The sequence below is a fragment of the Scyliorhinus torazame genome, chromosome 5, assembly GCF_047496885.1.
Source record: "Scyliorhinus torazame isolate Kashiwa2021f chromosome 5, sScyTor2.1, whole genome shotgun sequence".
Lineage (NCBI taxonomy): Eukaryota > Metazoa > Chordata > Chondrichthyes > Carcharhiniformes > Scyliorhinidae > Scyliorhinus > Scyliorhinus torazame.
Window position 1 is genome coordinate 238,508,607 of NC_092711.1, and position 16,745 is coordinate 238,525,351.

Below are 16,745 nucleotides of genomic sequence, written 5' to 3' on the forward strand. Positions count from 1 at the left end.
CATCACCACTTTATTACCCCCTGTTCCAAATTCAGTAGAGAACCCAGAGATAGAGAAAATGGCAAAGAAGGCAATGGAACGCCTTATGAACCCCCAAGAATTTGAGGTCGCAGTAGAGTAGGACAGTGTCCCGGATGGGAAGAGGAAATCAGAAAGTACCTCAAAGGGAAAGGATGGCCCCTTTGGAGTGAATTCTGCATGAATGGCGAAACAGGTCCCGGGAGAATAGGACATACTTGGTGGGAGAACCTGTCAGAGATCCACAAGAAGAGCTTGGGGAAAGCTCGCAAGCCGATGGCAATCGTGACCTGCTTGGCACAATTGCGAGGCACAGAGGAGGTCGTTAGGACCCTCCGTAGAGAGACAGAGGAGAGAGGCAGAAATAGTGAGGGAGATGTGAGCGAGTTTGAGAAGGAGAATAAGGATTTAAGAGAAAAGTTAGCAGCGAGGACAGAGAGGTGGATGATGCCAAGTGGGCACACTAATTTTGTCTCGCCCATTTGAGTAGTTTTCAGACCCAATATGATAAGGCCTACCAGGACACGCAACGTGCGGTCTTGGTAAGACAAGAAACCGAGCAACAGGTAGAGAAATTGCAGAAGTAGTGCAATGATTTAAAAGCAGCCCTATGAGCCCTCCACACTTCCACGACGGAACAAAGGCAGAGCTCTGTAGATCACGCAAAGTGCCGGAAGCAAATTGCAGAATTGCAATCTCTGCTTTCTGTCCAGAATGGGTTTCAAAGTACGTTTGGACCCCAGTTAGACCAGGAAAACTGCCCCGATTGGCAGAATTTAAATGAAACTGCCCACAGCTACATACATGGGACATGTACGCAAGAAAAACCCCGGAAAAGAAAAGCCCCCAACCCCCGACTGAACAGGCAGAACACACCCCCATGAACCCTGTAACCACACACCGCAGGGCCGCAGCAGAAGGAAACACAGATTTCCTATATACAACCCCGTTAACCATGACCCAATTACGGAATGCATGTGGAAAGATTACATTGTTCCTTCTCACATCAGACCCCACCATTTATTCGCTATAGTTAAACAGCAGGCTACACTGTACGGCCTGGACGAAAAGGAGCAAGTAAAGCTCACAGTTTTAAGCCTCGACACTTCAGGCGTGGCATCCCTTCCCGACCCACAGAATTTAGGAGGAGGCACACTCCAAGAGATGCACACAATGATCCTAGATGCGATCGGCTATAACAGACGATAAGGGAATAGTGTAGATGGGCTTTAGAGTGATTTCACAGGTCGGCGCAACATCGAGGGCCGAAGGGCCTGTACTGCGCTGTAATGTTCTATGTTCTAGAGGCGAACCCGTAGAAGGCCGAAACAAGTGTAGGCAAAAGAAGACAGAGCACTCCACAGCGTTTGCTGGACGCTTGTGGATACATTTTACAGTGGTATTCGGAGAGTTAGCCCGCGCCCATTTGCCTGCAGATAATATGGCCAAATGGATTCGAACCCTAGTCTCTCATGCGACAGAGGCAGGACAGAGGGCTTGCGCAAATTACAACCCTTCAGACGAGGCCCACAATGAGAAATGGGTTTTGAAAAGATTGTCCCGCGCTTGGGAGCAATCAGTCCAAGGCAAAACCGCATTTGCAAAACCAGAGGAAGAGCAGACAGACATGAATCCAGTTAAAGCGCACCAGAACCCCTCATGGGTAAATGAGGGCAGGAACAGCCCACAGCAGCCTAAATCCCAGGAATGTTACAACTGTGGACAATTAGGACACTTTGCACGAGAGTGCAACGCGCCCCAAAAGCAGTAGAGAAACCAACAGACAGGCACCCTAAATAAGAATAGGGCAAAGCCAATCCATAGCGTTAGCGCCCGTTCAGAGAACATAGACATGAATGGCACCGACCGACGGTGTTCGGGCTCCCCAACTTGGATCTGTGACACCCTTTGGGACAAGTCCGGTAGGCCGGTCGTAGCAGGCAAAGTCCGGGGATGCCCCGTAGAATTTCTTTGGGACACAGGAGGGTCCCGCACCACACTCAATTCCTCCACGATGTTTCAGCGAGACACGTGACCCACAACAGACACCATCACACTCAATGGTTTTATAGGTCATTTACAACAAGGACACATCACAGCCCCTGTAGCGATACAAATAGGGAACATTACAACTAAACACCCCGTAGTTTTGGTCGATCTACCCCACACAACTGAACACATCCTAGGAATTGATTTTATGAGCTCCCACAACCTCTCTTTAGATCCAGTTAATAAATGTGTATGGAGAATGGCAAAGGCAGCACGAGCCCCCGCCACACTCACAGTTGGAGGCTATGAAAACAGGATTAGCTCAGTAGGAGACTTCTGGTTCGACCCTCCAGCCATTAGTCAGGACAAACAGGTCAGGGAAGTCCTGCAGCAACACAAAGCAGCATTTGCACAGCACGACTGTGACAAGATAGCTGGCTTGGTGAACATTACAGGTCCTGACCCCAGACCTCAAAAGCATTATGGTTTTCCCCAAGAGGCACAGAGAGAAATCTCCAATGTAATAGAGAGTTTGCTTGGTCAAGGCGTACTCAGATCAGTAGCCTCCACAAATAACGCACCAATTTCGCCCGTCAGGAAACCCGATGGATCATGGCGACTGACCATTGATTACCGGGAACTGAACAAAGTAACCCCAGTAGCAGCCCCCACCATAGCCATGAGTCCTGAGACCATGCTCAAACAGGGACCCCAGTCAAAAAAAATTTTGGTTTTGGACATAAGCAACGGCTTTTGGTCCATTCCATTGGATAAAGGGTGGCAATATAAATTTGCCTTTACATTCCAGGGACAGCAATATATGTGGACGTGCCTTCCACAAAGCTTCCACAACTCCCCCTCCATTTTCCACCGACAGCTGGCAAATGAACTAGCAAAATTTTCCCGACCCGATTGTCTGGTCCAGTATGTAGATGACTTGCTAATACAGACAGACACAAAGGGTGAGCACATTTCACTTCTCGCCGAACTCCTAGGACTCTTAAAAGAGATTGGATGTAAAGTCAACCCTAAGAAGGCCCAGATTTTGCAGGAAAAAGTGATTTACTTGGGTAAAGTAATCATTCACGGTAAACGCGCGAACGAGCAACAGAGAATTGACTCAATTGTCAAATTGCCCCTTCCCCATAATGTCTCAGCCCTCCGGTCATTTCTAGGACTGGTTGGCTACTGCCGAAACCATATCGACCCTTTCGGCCGTGCTCCTCCAGGAACGCCATGACCAATTATGCCCCGTGGCATACGCCTCACGCGTATTAGATCCAGTCGAGCAAGGATTTTCTGCCTGCGAAAGGCACCTGCTCGCAGTTTTTTGGGCAGTACAGTACTTCGCCTACATTACAGGACTTAACCCCATCACCATTCTCACTGAACACACCCCAACACAGCTATTTTTAGACGGTCGACTTAAAGATGGCACAGTCAGCCAAATCCGTGCAGCCCGTTGGACCCTTATTTTACAGGGACGGGACATTACAGTAAAAAGAACCAAGACCCACACTTTCCTAGCCGATAATTTGCAGTATGCAGGCACCCCACATGAGTGTGAGATCATCACCACAAAACACAACACAGGCCCATTTATACCTAAGTCAGCTCCCAGGAAAGCAGGAAATACACCCCACAGACCCCAGCCCACAGACAAGTGCGCACCCCTGAAAATTTATGTGGATGGCTCCTCCATAGTTTTGAACGGCATTTACGTAGAGGACGCCCAGGGATACGCCCTAGATTAGATTTCACTAAAGTTGCCAGGACATCTAGGCTCGCTGGCAGCAGAACTGGCAGCCATAGCGTACATTGTAGACCACCCTCACTCGTTTCTGACCCCGACAGACATAGATTCGGACAGCTTATATGTCTGTAATAGTTTAACGGAATTCCTACCCCTGTGGGAAACTAGAAGATTTGTTTCCGCAGACGGAAAGCCCCTACCCTCAGCCCCATTACTCCGTCATATCCTAGACACAACCAAAAATAGGAAATATGGCATAATTAAGGTTCACAGTCATCACCGTTCTTTCCCCCCGGTAACGTTAAAACAGACGCCCTAGCGAAGGCAGGTTCCAGATATGGTTACTTTTGGAACCCCCCCGAGAACACCCCAGTACACGCAGTTCAGGTCTCACAGCCCAACATTCAGGATCTCGCAAAGGCCCAGAAGGAAGATGAAAAACTCTGGGAAGTTTTATAAGTAACCTTCCCAGCCCCGTACGACAAGTTTAAGAACACAATCACCACACATGACGGTGTGATTTTGAAAGAAGGCATTTATGTAGTTCCCAGCCAGGACAGGAACCAGATTATTTGTCAGTTCCATGACAATCATGGACACCAAAGCATTAAACCCACCCAAACCCACCTCAGACCTCTCTGCTGGTGGCCTGATTTAAAAGCCGAAGTTACTCACTACATTGAAAATTGCTTGATCTGTGCCCAGAACAATCTGGACAGATATGCAAGAAAGGCTCAGTTTAGTCACACCCGCCCCGTTAATGGCCCCTGGACAAATTTGCAGATAGATTACATAGGATCCCTACCCCCCTGCAGAAATGGTTATAAGTATGTGTTGGTGGTCATCAACACCGCCACAAAATGGGTGGAAGCTTTTCCATCGAGAACGAATACGGCCTAGACAACAGCTAAAATACCAACACAGCACATCTTTACAAAATGGGGCCTCCCACGCAGTATAGAGTCCGATCAAGGCTCCCATTTTACAGGACGAGTAATGAAAAACGTCCTCACAATTTTCGGAATCAGGCAAAAGTTTCACACAGCCTACCACCCCCAGTCAAGCGGCATCGTAGAACGAATGAAGAGGACTTGAAAAGCCACTTGCAGGAAAATGGTACAACAGAACACAGCACCTGGGATTCAGTTCTCCCATTTGCCTTAATGTTCTTAAGAAACACGGTATCCACGTCCACAGAATACACCCCCCACACTCTCATGACCGGACAGAGTATTTATTAAGAATGGATTTGGCCAGCCCCGCAGTCACCGCCCTCACGCATGAAAATGCTGTACAGCAGTTAATTGAGAATATAAAGGCAGCCCAGCTCACAGCAGCTGTGAGACTTGGGACCAGGAGGAAACAAAGCAAGGCTTGTTTCGACAAAAAGGTACACGCCACAGAGTTTGTAGTAGGGCAGCAAGTAATGCTTTCCCTATACAACCCCAGTTCATTCCTTTCCCCTAAATTTTCCGGACCGGACTCCATTTCAGACAAAGTCAGCCCCTCGGTATACAAGATCACATATCCCAATGGCAAGTCTGTGTGGTTCCACATAAACCAGCTCAAGGCTTATGGCTCGCAGAACAACCATGCACACCACATCTTGCTCGCAGCAGCAGACAAGCACGCCCCGCCCACAGATGATGTATTCCTACCCTCCACCAGCCAGTCCAGCCCGTCCGCAGACATATCTTCAACTCCACCCCCAGAGGCACGACTCCGCCTCTCCCTTCCTTCAACCAGCAGCGACAGTGACAGTGATAGCGACAGCAATGACGACAGCCACAGCACCCAACGTTATGATTACACCCCTGCACCAGGCCCCACTCCCAGTGAATCTGAGCATGATTCCAGCGACCCCTTTGAAATCGCATACATCAAAGCCCCTGACCCAGGCCCACCGCCCGACGATTACGGATTAAAACCTAGTAGCTCCAACCTCGACCCACGATTCTGGCACCGGGCCAATTCATTCAGGCTCATCAGGAATGATGAGATGGGCCCCAATTCGCCCCAAGCAGCTTTAGCCAAACTACTCCAGTCAAGAGTATGGCAGCCGGGAGAAGGTGATGACATAGAGTCTGACTCCCACCAAACGAATCCCTTTGCGGCCCTGTTCGCTACTGAGCAATGAGGTGTCCAGATGATGGTAAAAAGGAACCGATGGAGAGATACGGTGTCCTTTCTGATGCAACCTGCACCATGTTTGTTCTATGTTTGTTCGTTTAAGGTACATGTTTGTTGTTTGTGAATTTGAAAGTTTTTCATGGCCCCACCCACCACCCTTTTGACGCCCAATGGCTGTTAGAGGAACTAGTTTGTCGACAGACAACCGTTCAGAGGAACTAGTTTGTCGGCAGACACCACTCATAGCTACTCTCCTGATTTGATCACGAGAGACAGCCCCCATGACGACCATATTCTTACCCGTTTTTGCCGGTGGCTCAGGCAGTGGAGAAACGGCACTGGTACCCGCCCTGTCTGAGGACCCCCCTCTGGTCAGCTATGCTCGGGTAGACCACATACGGCACTGACCACCATCCTACCCGGTGATTCCACCCATTTCTTACCCGCCGCGGCCCATACGCACCCCATTTTGGCTCGTTACGTTCAAAATTATTTTGTTTGTTTTTGGCTACCCTTGGGTTGCTTATGTATGCTATTTCTATCCTCAAACACTAGGATGGTAGATCGCACAGGCTGCGAGACGACTCACACTGTGTCAGTATTTTTCTCGGGCGTCTTGTCCAAAGATTTGGTTTAAAAAAAAAAAAATTTTAAATGAGGGAGTCACAGATGGTGACCAATCATAATGTGTAATTGGCAGAAAGGACAGACATACAAGATCTTAAGCAAGATAATAACAGATATTATGCTTGTGTCCCTAGAACTCCGGAACCTCAAGAACCCCAGAGGAAGAAAAAGAAGACAGAAAGACGGAAAGATGAAGCAACTGGATCTTAGCAGGATCCCTTCAGTTGCGCGCGGACGCTACCCCCCTGACCCCTACCACACAGGCCGTGAATGATTCCCACCCCTGCTATACACTGTACCCCGAGACAGTTACCGACACCCCGACCTGGTGTGACAAGTTTATAACCTGGTATTCACTATCGTACATAGTAGAATCAATCTAAGTACTTGCGATACTCTGCAGTGTCGTGCAGACACTTAGACTCAGAAAATGGCGAAGGAGAGCCTCCCGCTCACGCACCCCGGTATACATGTTTAGGTCCCCTATTTTCGGACTTCACCAAACCCCCCAACCGCTTGAGTGAATTAAAGCGAATCCGTTTTTCTTTACATGTGTTTTGCTCAATAAAGAAATGTAAACCTCTGTGCTTGACTGCCAAGCCAGAGAAACTTGTGTTGCTGATATTTGTACATTTAAAGTGTTGTAGAATTATTGTTGATTGTTTGAGTGAGGATAGTTTATTGAGGATAGTTAGAGGTTCCAGTTTTTTATTTTGTAATGCATGCCTGAATGTCATAGCGCCCAGTAGAGTTTTATAATGATGCATGTATGTAAAATGATTTTTGGTAAAAAATTGCGTTTCATAGGATAGGGCAGTGTAGAGCCCGTGAAGTGCTCATGGGTGCCCCGCTTGGTCAGAGAACGACGACGACGCGGTAATGTGATCCTTCACGCTTCGCATTGAGGATCACAAGGAGGGTGTGTAGCCATCTGGGATGGCCACTTCCCGATTACAAAATGGACACTTTGCAAAAGTTGCAGGGAAAATGGACAATACTGAGAAAACAAGCAGGTTCAGGGTTTTTCTGTTGATTAGAGCCGCAGCTCCCAGACAAGACTAAAACTGCAAACCTATTAGCATACTAATGGGCCATCTCCGGGGATAAAAGAGTAACATTTAAGTAAATGATACTAAGGCAGACACTCCGGCGCCAGAGGAGACCAGAACAAAGCAGGCCAACGGCCACCTAGGACATGCCCAGCCATCAGGGCACCCACCCCTTTATTGGAGGAAATCGATAGGAACGATCGAGAAACGGCCCAATTAATTGGGGCCAAGTTCAAGGCCCGCCCAAAAGTGCACAAAGCCCCTTTTGGGTATAAGAAAGATCCCCCAAGAGAGAATTGCTCTCTTGGCTCCAGCCCTCACCGAGGAGAGACCTGCCCAAAAGCTGCACCAGAACAAGTAAGTCCAAGGTCAACGCACGCTACCAGACAGACGTCCTTAGCTGTTATCCCGTACCAGTTCCACCCCAGCAGCCTCAGAACCGAACAACGGCCATTGTTCCTCTGACTGAGTGGGCGCGCCCAAAGCTAAGTGTAGGTTTTAGCAGTCATGATAGATTAGTCTGTAGTATTTGTGCATGATTATATTTAACTGTGCGTGTAAATAAATAAGCATTTGACTTTGAACTAACTAACTGGTGTATCGAGTCTTTGATCAGTATTCGGTTTGAACCTTGTGGCGGTATTGAGAGATACCTGGCGACTCTAGAGCAAATCGTAATTCAAATTAAGGAAGGCGACCATATTGGCCGCCATATCAGAGCCAAATAAAGAGAAACACAATTAGCAACAGGTGTTTCAAATAAACAAGTTAATATCTGTTCAAATAATGCAGAAAGGTATTTCACATGAACAATTTCTCACCAATATTACACAGTATGATTTCAAGCTGAATGGGCCTAAATTTGCTATTCTACATAACTTAATTTTTTCCGACTTACACCTCTCACTCCAATCGGAATATGGAAGCAAAGAGAGTTAAACAAAATTTTATTGACACATGGGGTGCTATAAAAATGATGGTTGTATGAAACACAGAATTGTTATGGAGCAGAAGAAGACCAGTTGGCCCACTGTGTCTGCATTGTATCTCCAAATGAGCATCATGACTCAGTGACATTATCTTGCTTTTTCCCTGAACCCTTGCACATTGTTTCTACTTAAGTAGTCGTCTAAAGCCCTCTTGAATGTCTCAATGGAACCTGCCTGCACCCTACTTCCAGGAAGTGCATTCCAGACCCGAACTAATCGCCGTGTGGAAAAGTTTTCTCCCACATCACATTTGCTTCTTTTGCAAATCACTTTAAATCTGTGCCCTCTCGTTTATGAACCTTTTATGAGCGGGAAAGGTTTCTCCCTATCTAACCTGTCCAGCCCCCTCATGATTTTGAACATCTCTATCAAACCTTCCTTTCGCCTTCTCTCCAAGGAGAACAGTCCCAATCTCTCCAATCTATCCTCATAACTGAAATTTCTCATCCCTGGAACCCTTTTAAAACTCTTCTGTACTCTTCTGTACTCTGCACTGTGTCCACAACCTTCCTGTAGTGTGGTGCCCAGAACGGTACACAATATTCCAGCTGAGGTCTAACTAGTGTCAAGTATAAGTTCAGCATAACCTCCTTGCACATGTACTCTATGCCCCTATTGTTATAGCCCAGGGTACTATAAGCTTTATTATCTGTTCTCTCCATCTATCCTGCCACCATCAATTATCTGTGCACAAATGCAGGGGAATTCTAATGTGGCTAAAAGGTAGCAGCAGAAAGGGCATCCACCCTTTCAGCTTGTAAGATGGACATCAATATTAATTAAGAAAGAACTGCAAGTAATACGGAAGCAGTGGCAATTATTGCTTGCTGCCTTCTTCCGGAGCATCTGCACTGTGACACCTGAGTACGGTTAACTGCAATATTGTTAGACCATAAGATCATAAGACATAGGAGTGGAAGTAAGGCCATTCGGCCCATCGAGTCCACTCCACCATTCAATCATGGCTGATTTCAACTCCATTTACCCGCTCTCTCTCCATAGCCCTTAATTCCTCGAGAAATCAAGAATTTATCAACTTCTGTCTTAAAGACACTCAACGTCCCGGCCTCCACCGCCCTCTGTGGCAATGAATTCCACAGACCCACCACTCTCTGGCTGAAGAAATTTCTCCTCATCTTTGTTCTAAAGTGACTCCCTTTTATTCTAAGCCTGTGCCCCTGGGTTCTAGTCTCCCCTGTTAATGGAAACAACTTCCCTACATCCACCCTATCTAAGCCATTCATTATCTTGTAAGTTTCTATTAGATCTCCCCTCAACCTCCTAAACTCCAATGAATATAATCCCAGGATCCTCAGACGTTCATCGTATGTTAGGCCTACCATTCCTGGGATCATCCGTGTGAATCTCTGCTGGACCCGCTCCAGTGCCAGTATGTCCTTCCTGAGGTGTGGGGCCCAAAATTGCTCACAGTATTCTAAATGGGGCCTAACTCATGCTTTATAAAGCTTCAGAAGTACATCCCTGCTTTTATATTCCAAGCCCCTTGAGATGAATGACAACATTGCATTTGCTTTCTTAATTACGGACTCAACCTGCAAGTTTACCTTTAGAGAATCCTGGACTAGGACTCCCAAGTCCCTTTGCACTTCAGCATTATGAATTTTGTCACCGTTTAGAAAATAGTCCACGCCTCTATTCTTTTTTCCAAAGTGCAAGACCTCGCACTTGCCCACGTTGAATTTCATCAGCCATTTCTTGGACCACTCTCCTAAACTGTCTAAATCTTTCTGCAGCCTCCCCACCTCCTCCATACTACCTGCCCCTCCACCTATCTTTGTATCATCGGCAAACTTAGCCAGAATGCCCTCAGTCCCGTCATCTAGATCATTAATATATAAAGAGAACAGCCGTGGCCCCAAAACTGAACCCTGCGGGACAACTCGTCACCGGTTGCCATTCCGAAAAAGAACCTTTTATCCCAACTCTCTGCCTTCTGCCTGACAGCCAGTCGTCAATCCATGTTAGTACCTTGCCTCGAATACCATGGGCCCTTATTTTACTCAGCAGTCTCCCGTGAGGCACCTTATCAAAGGCCTTTTGGAAGTCAAGATAGATAACATCCATTGGCTCTCCTTGGTCTAACCTATTTGTTATCTCTTCAAAGAACTCTAACAGGTTTGTCAGGCAAGACCTCCCCTTACTAAATCCATGCTGACTTGTCCTAATCCGACCCTGCACTTCCAAAAAATAAGAAATCTCATCCTTAACAATGGATTCTAGAATCTTGCCAACAACCGAGGTTAGGCTAATTGGCCTATAATTTTCCATCTTTCTCCTTGTTCCCTTCTTGAACAGGGGGGTTACAACAGCGATTTTCCAATCCTCTGGTACTTTCCCTGACTCCAGTGACTTTTGAAACATCATCACCAACGCCTCCACTATTTCTTCAGCTATCTCCTTTAGAACTCTAGGATGTAGCCCATCTGGGCCCGGAGATTTATCAATTTTTAGACCTCTTAGCTTCTCGAGCACTTTCTCCTTTGTGATGGCTACCATATTCAACTCTGTCCCCTGACTCTCCGGAATTGTTGGGATATTACTCATGTCTTCTACTGTGAAGACTGAGGCAAAGCACTTATTCAGTTCCTCGGCTATTTCCTTGTCTCCCATCACAAAATTACCAGCGTCATTTTGGAGCGGCCCAATGTCAACTTTTGCCTCCCTTTTGTTTTTAATGTATTTAAAGAAACTTTTACTATCATTCCTAATGTTACTGGCTAGCCTACCTTCAAATTTGATCCTCTCTTTCCTTATCTCTCTCTTTGTTATCCTCTGTTTGTTTTTGTAGCCTTCCCAATCTTCTGACTTCCCACTACTCTTTGCCACATTATAGGCTTTCTCTTCTGCTTTGATGCATTCCCTAACTTCCTTTGTCAGCCATGGCTGCCTAATCCCCCCTCTGATAACCTTTCTTTTCTTTGGGATGAACCTCTGTACTGTGTCCTCAATTACTCCCAGAAACTCCTGCCATTGCTGTTCTACTGTCTTTCCCACTAGGCTCTGCTCCCAGTCGATTTTTGTCAGTTCCTCCCTCATGCCCCTGTAGTTACCTTGTTGTCCAATTTATTTTCATACTGCTATCGTGCATCAGCTCATCCACATAAGAATGTATGAAGATCCTTTTGTGTTTATAGGATCGGCAAATAATGAATGAAATTAATGGAATGACATTTATTTAACATTAAAGTGTGCTAATGTATGTTCCATGTGTCTTAGTGCCTGTGAGAGAATGTGTATTAAGAGCTACAATGTGTGTAGATGTGTACTGATGCACAATGACTTGCATATAACCTAATGGATGTTGCCATAAGATTAATTGAGGTGTGCTTATATGTTGCTTTTGATCATAGTGTTCTTTTCACACTTGTGTTTCTGAATCTCAATGTTGTGTTTCCCGGGACTGATAAATGTGAAATTTCCCTGTGTATTTCCTTGCAACCTTGAGTAAACTTGATGTATCGGCATTTCAAGGAGGTTCCTGAGATATTCTCACCCATATATCAAAGGGGTCAAAGATGAATTCCACTGATAATTATGCTCGACTTAATAGCAACTGTTAGTAACCTGAGAAACAACTGGAGTAGATTGATCTGCTGCAGCACAGAAAGGTGTATCTGTATGTAGCTGCTACTGACCTCCTGCAGTGCTCTATCAGTCTTGTTCCGAATAACTCTTCCCAGCTCTAAGTACTTTGTTACCCAAGACTTATATCACTACAAACGAAGCATCATGTGAGATGTGTACATTGCGCTTTTCACTTAACGGCACTGGCTGCATTCAAACTTCAGGCTGGTAAAATGTCCTTTGACTTCCTAACCCACGTCATTCAGGGTTACTGGGGAATTTGAACACAACCAGTTTCAGAGCATTGAGGTGCTTTTCATAGAGTTGAATGAAGCAGATACACCATGCAAATATTGAGTCTCCTCTGCTGAATGGGATATTCAGATATGCCTTCTACCTGAAATGTGTCCGGAAAGAATTTAGAGTGGCACGGCGGGCCTCTGTTTGAAACCTTTGAGCCCCTATTAGTAGCAGTGCATTTGATCAATTCTGTCACTTTTATCAAGTGAGCCCTGGGTGTGCTGGAATAAAAACAAAATACTGCGGTTGCTGGAAATCTGAAATAAACACAGAAAATGCTGGAGAGACCCAGCACATCTAGCAGATTCTGCGGTGAGAGAAACTGGGTGTGAATTCGCCGTCAGCGAGATTCTCCGTTCCGCTGGCAGCGCGCCCCCGCCTGTGGGTTTCCTGGGTGGCGTGGGGCGGGTGCAATGGGAACCCCATTGGCCAGCAGCAGGAATGGAGAATCCCGCTGCCAGCAACAATGCGTCACCGGGAAACACGCGCTGGGGAGGCGGAGAATTCATCCCACAGTTAACCTTTCAATGTCCAATATGGCACTTCTTCGGAGTCATAGTGGACTCGAATTTGTTAACCCAGTTGTGTTGTAAATGTCATTACTTTTTGCTGCCAGAGTGTCAGGAGAAGAAAACTTCTGTCATGATCCACTTGCTCTTGGGAGGTTTCTGGGACTCATTTTTAGACACTTAACCCAAGAGAATACCATCTGGACATGTAGTCATAGCAGGAATATTGGGAGAACTCTTTACTTGCAGGAACATGTGAGTTTGGGGATGGGCAGGCAGTTAAAAGCTCAAAAACTGATAGTGAGTCAGCAAACCATCTCAAGACCACAGATGGCCGCATTTAACTACAGCAGGTCAGGCTGCGACACAGCAGCTCCCTTGGAAGAGGTGGTTTGTCAATTTCAATATTTGAAGTAGTTCATTAAGGATGAGATTAACATGGGTTTTGGAATTTCGCTATGGGTGCATGGGTTTCCTGGAACACATCAGCGGATGCAAGGTGAGTCACAGCAGCATTGAGGCACCAAAGAAATGACAGGCAAATATTCCAGTAAGTCTTGAAATCAAGCAGCTCCAGTGTCATCTGAATCTGCGAAAGGCATTTTGGTTTTCTTGTGCTAAGAGGTTACTTTCACTAATTTGGAGGTCAGTTCGTCCAACCGTCTCTTTGGCGCAGTGATCCGCCAGATCAGCATGGCTATTTGATGTCAAAATTCAGATGAGGACCATGATGATCAGCAATAGCACCAGCAGAAACTGCCTGCTCCTCAGAGAACTGTCGCTCCGCAGGACAGAGGGATGAGCAGAGAGGTACGACTCACAGGAGGCGATACCCATAACACAGGATGTGCAGGCAGAGCTATTTTTTGCACACGTTCGTGATGCAAGTGTCTCAGGGTCTCGCATCAGGTGGTGTCAGAGATTTGCATCCTGTTGGACCTGGTGACGATCGTTTTCCAGCCACTGACACAGTAAATACTGCCCTCAACTTCGTCCTGGGCTACATTGGATACATTTTCAGGATCTGAAAACTGATAGGCCACAAATACATAAGGCTAATTGGCAGGGCCGCCAATTATACATGTTCTTTCACTGATAGTGCCAGTCAGGATGAGTGGGCATTCAGGTTGGTGGCTCCGGCTAGTTTTCCATTGGAATCATGCATCATCAACTGTACACAAGCAGCAATTAAATCACCCCTACATCACCCAAGAGTGTTCATTAACTGCAAGGGCTTCAACTCCATGAATTTTCAGCTGTGGTGCAATCACAAAAAAAATATTTTTGCAAGTTTGTACAAGATGTCCAGGCAACTGCCACGATGCTTTTGCCCTGCGTCGATCAAATCTCCATGATCGCATTGTGCCTCAAAGCAGCCTTACTGCATGGAGACAAGGGATACCCAATTCCAATGTGACTTATGACCCCCTTCAGAATGCCAGCCAATGAGCCCAGAAACAATACTAAGGAATGCTATATGACAACTAGATGTGTCCTTGAGAGAGCAATCAACATGCTGAAGTTATGTTTCAGCTGCCGAAACAGATCTGGAGATGCCCTTCAGTACACACCAGCCAGAATCGCCAGAAAGGCTGAGATGCACTGTGCTCTGCTTAGTGGTGCACAGCAGTGAGGTTTGACCTTCTGAAGGAACAAGGTGTGGAGTACAGAAATTCTTCAGGTGAGAAGGAGAAGAAATATGAATATGATACTGAGTGGATTGAGAACATGCCCGCACAGATTTAGGATAACTGGTAAAAGAAGCACTGGTGACATGAGGAAATACGTTTTTTCACGTAGCAAGTGGTTAGGATCTGGATTGCATTGTTTGAGAGTGTGACGGAGATTAGTTTAACTGAGGCATTCAAAAGAAAATTATCTGAAAATGAACAATGTGCAGGGATATGGGAAAAAGACAGGTGAGTGGCAGAGAGCCAGCACAGACATGATGGGCCAAATGGCTTTCTTCTGTGCTATAGCATTTATTGGTTCTGTGATTCAGCCATGAATATTGTCCTAATTGTTGAAAGATTCTGTTAGGTTGCACAGTAACCTACAATTCTGACAATATGTAGCTCAAAGATCTGCATACCTTATGCAATTGTATATTTTTCATCTTCGTCTTCTTAACACTTCTGCATGATTCAATCCTTGTGGTTTCTGAAAAGGCTGAGGCAGGCTATTCAGATCCGTGCTCTGATTGCTGAGGTGCTGTTGGCTAACATCCTCAGATTTTAGATTCCGTGAGGACTCTGCCAAAAACTGCACTGCCTGCACCTGTGCAGTGCCCTGAGGGTGCAAAGTTGCATGTAGGCTGTTGACCAAGGTAGAGGTAAGGGATAAAGGGTGGGAGCACTTTGAGCCCAGTCCCCACTTTGATAACTCCTTTCATCATTATCCACCCTATTAGGCCACATGCACTCCTCTGCTGGTAATTAGCTGGAAATAAATTTGTTGCACATCTGTGGGGCAATGAAGATCCAAGTTTAGGGTTTTATCAACCCTATTTAAGGTGGCATCCAGAGTTTGCATGCCACTGGTGAGGGCCTATGTGCACTTGTTTGACTCCCATTTATAGTTCCATGTAATTGATCATGGATGAAGACATGCATTGTACATCATATTCCTCATATTTGAGACAGACGTGTCCAATTGGTCGCATGTGTGTACAATGGGGCTTAAAAGCCTGTCTGCAACACTTATTCATTGCCCCTGCTCCTAAATACTCCTCTTCATTGACAAACCCCAAAGTTCAATGTTTTGAGTCTGGATGACTCTTTCTCAAAGCTAGGAGCACTTGGCTCCAGACCTCCTTGCATGTTCTCTCTCCACAGATGATGTCAGACCTGCTGAGATTGTCCAATATTTTCTGGGTTTTTATCAGATTCCAGCATCCACAGTAATTTGCTTTTACCCAATGTTCCACATCTGAGCCCAGCTGGACAGAGCATGGAGCATCTTGTGGCCTGCAACACAGACACAGTACTGCTGTCCCTCTCTCCAATCTATGCTCTGTGATAGTCACCACTGTTTGTATAATACGTGTATGAGAGGTAATACGGTAAGGCTCCTGTACTACAGGTACGGGGGTAGATTCCTGCCCGCTGGCTCCGCCCACTAAGCGGAGTATAAATGTGTGTGCTCACCGAGCTGCTGCCATTTCTGGTTGCAGCTGCAGGAGGCAACACATCTCTGCTTTATAAAGCCTCGATTACTCTCTACTCTCGTCTCGTCATAATTGATAGTGCATCATGCTCTTTCTCATTTGTGCGAGCCACCAAGTAAGAATTTGTTGAAGGATCAGTGCGCACGTGATCATATTTTACTTGCTGCCGAGTTAATGTGAGTGAATGTTGTATGTGGCTGTCTGGTATTTAATTCTTTCACAGGGTAGCTGGGAGACCCCCACCACCTTCATGTCTCCAATAGTCAAGCATTCCAAGACTCTGCTGATGTCCAAGTGTCCTCCTCTGCAGGTATCCGTTGGGGTATTGCGGGAGGAGCATTTCTGGTTCTCTGACTCTTCCTCCTCTTCTTTTCTCTCTTCTTCAAGATTGAGGAAAAGAGAGAGTTTTGAGTGAGTGGGAAGCATTTGATGAGGGTGAGTTAAGGGATAGGCTTGCATTAGGATGAGGGTCAGTGGTGGTTAGACAGGTAGGAAAATGAGGAAGCGCAGAGACAGAAAGCAAGATATGCTTGCAGGTTAAGTTGGTATGAGGAGTGATGATCTGGAGTAGGCTTCAGAAGGAAGAATTAGCAGATTGGAACAATGCACACATCAGGATATCATTGGAAA

The 16,745-nt window shown here is 46.2% G+C and overlaps 1 long non-coding RNA gene across 1 annotated transcript in view; it reads left to right on the top strand.

Moving 5' to 3' along the window:
- The window catches only part of LOC140422755 (uncharacterized), an 83,549-nt gene extending 76,839 nt beyond the window's left edge, over positions 1-6,710 (top strand). Inside the window, exon 3 of the long non-coding RNA XR_011947583.1 lies at positions 6,652-6,710. This is a non-coding gene — a long non-coding RNA (uncharacterized lncRNA). The remainder of the gene's footprint in view (positions 1-6,651) is intronic.
- Positions 6,711-16,745: the final 10,035 nt, after the last annotated feature.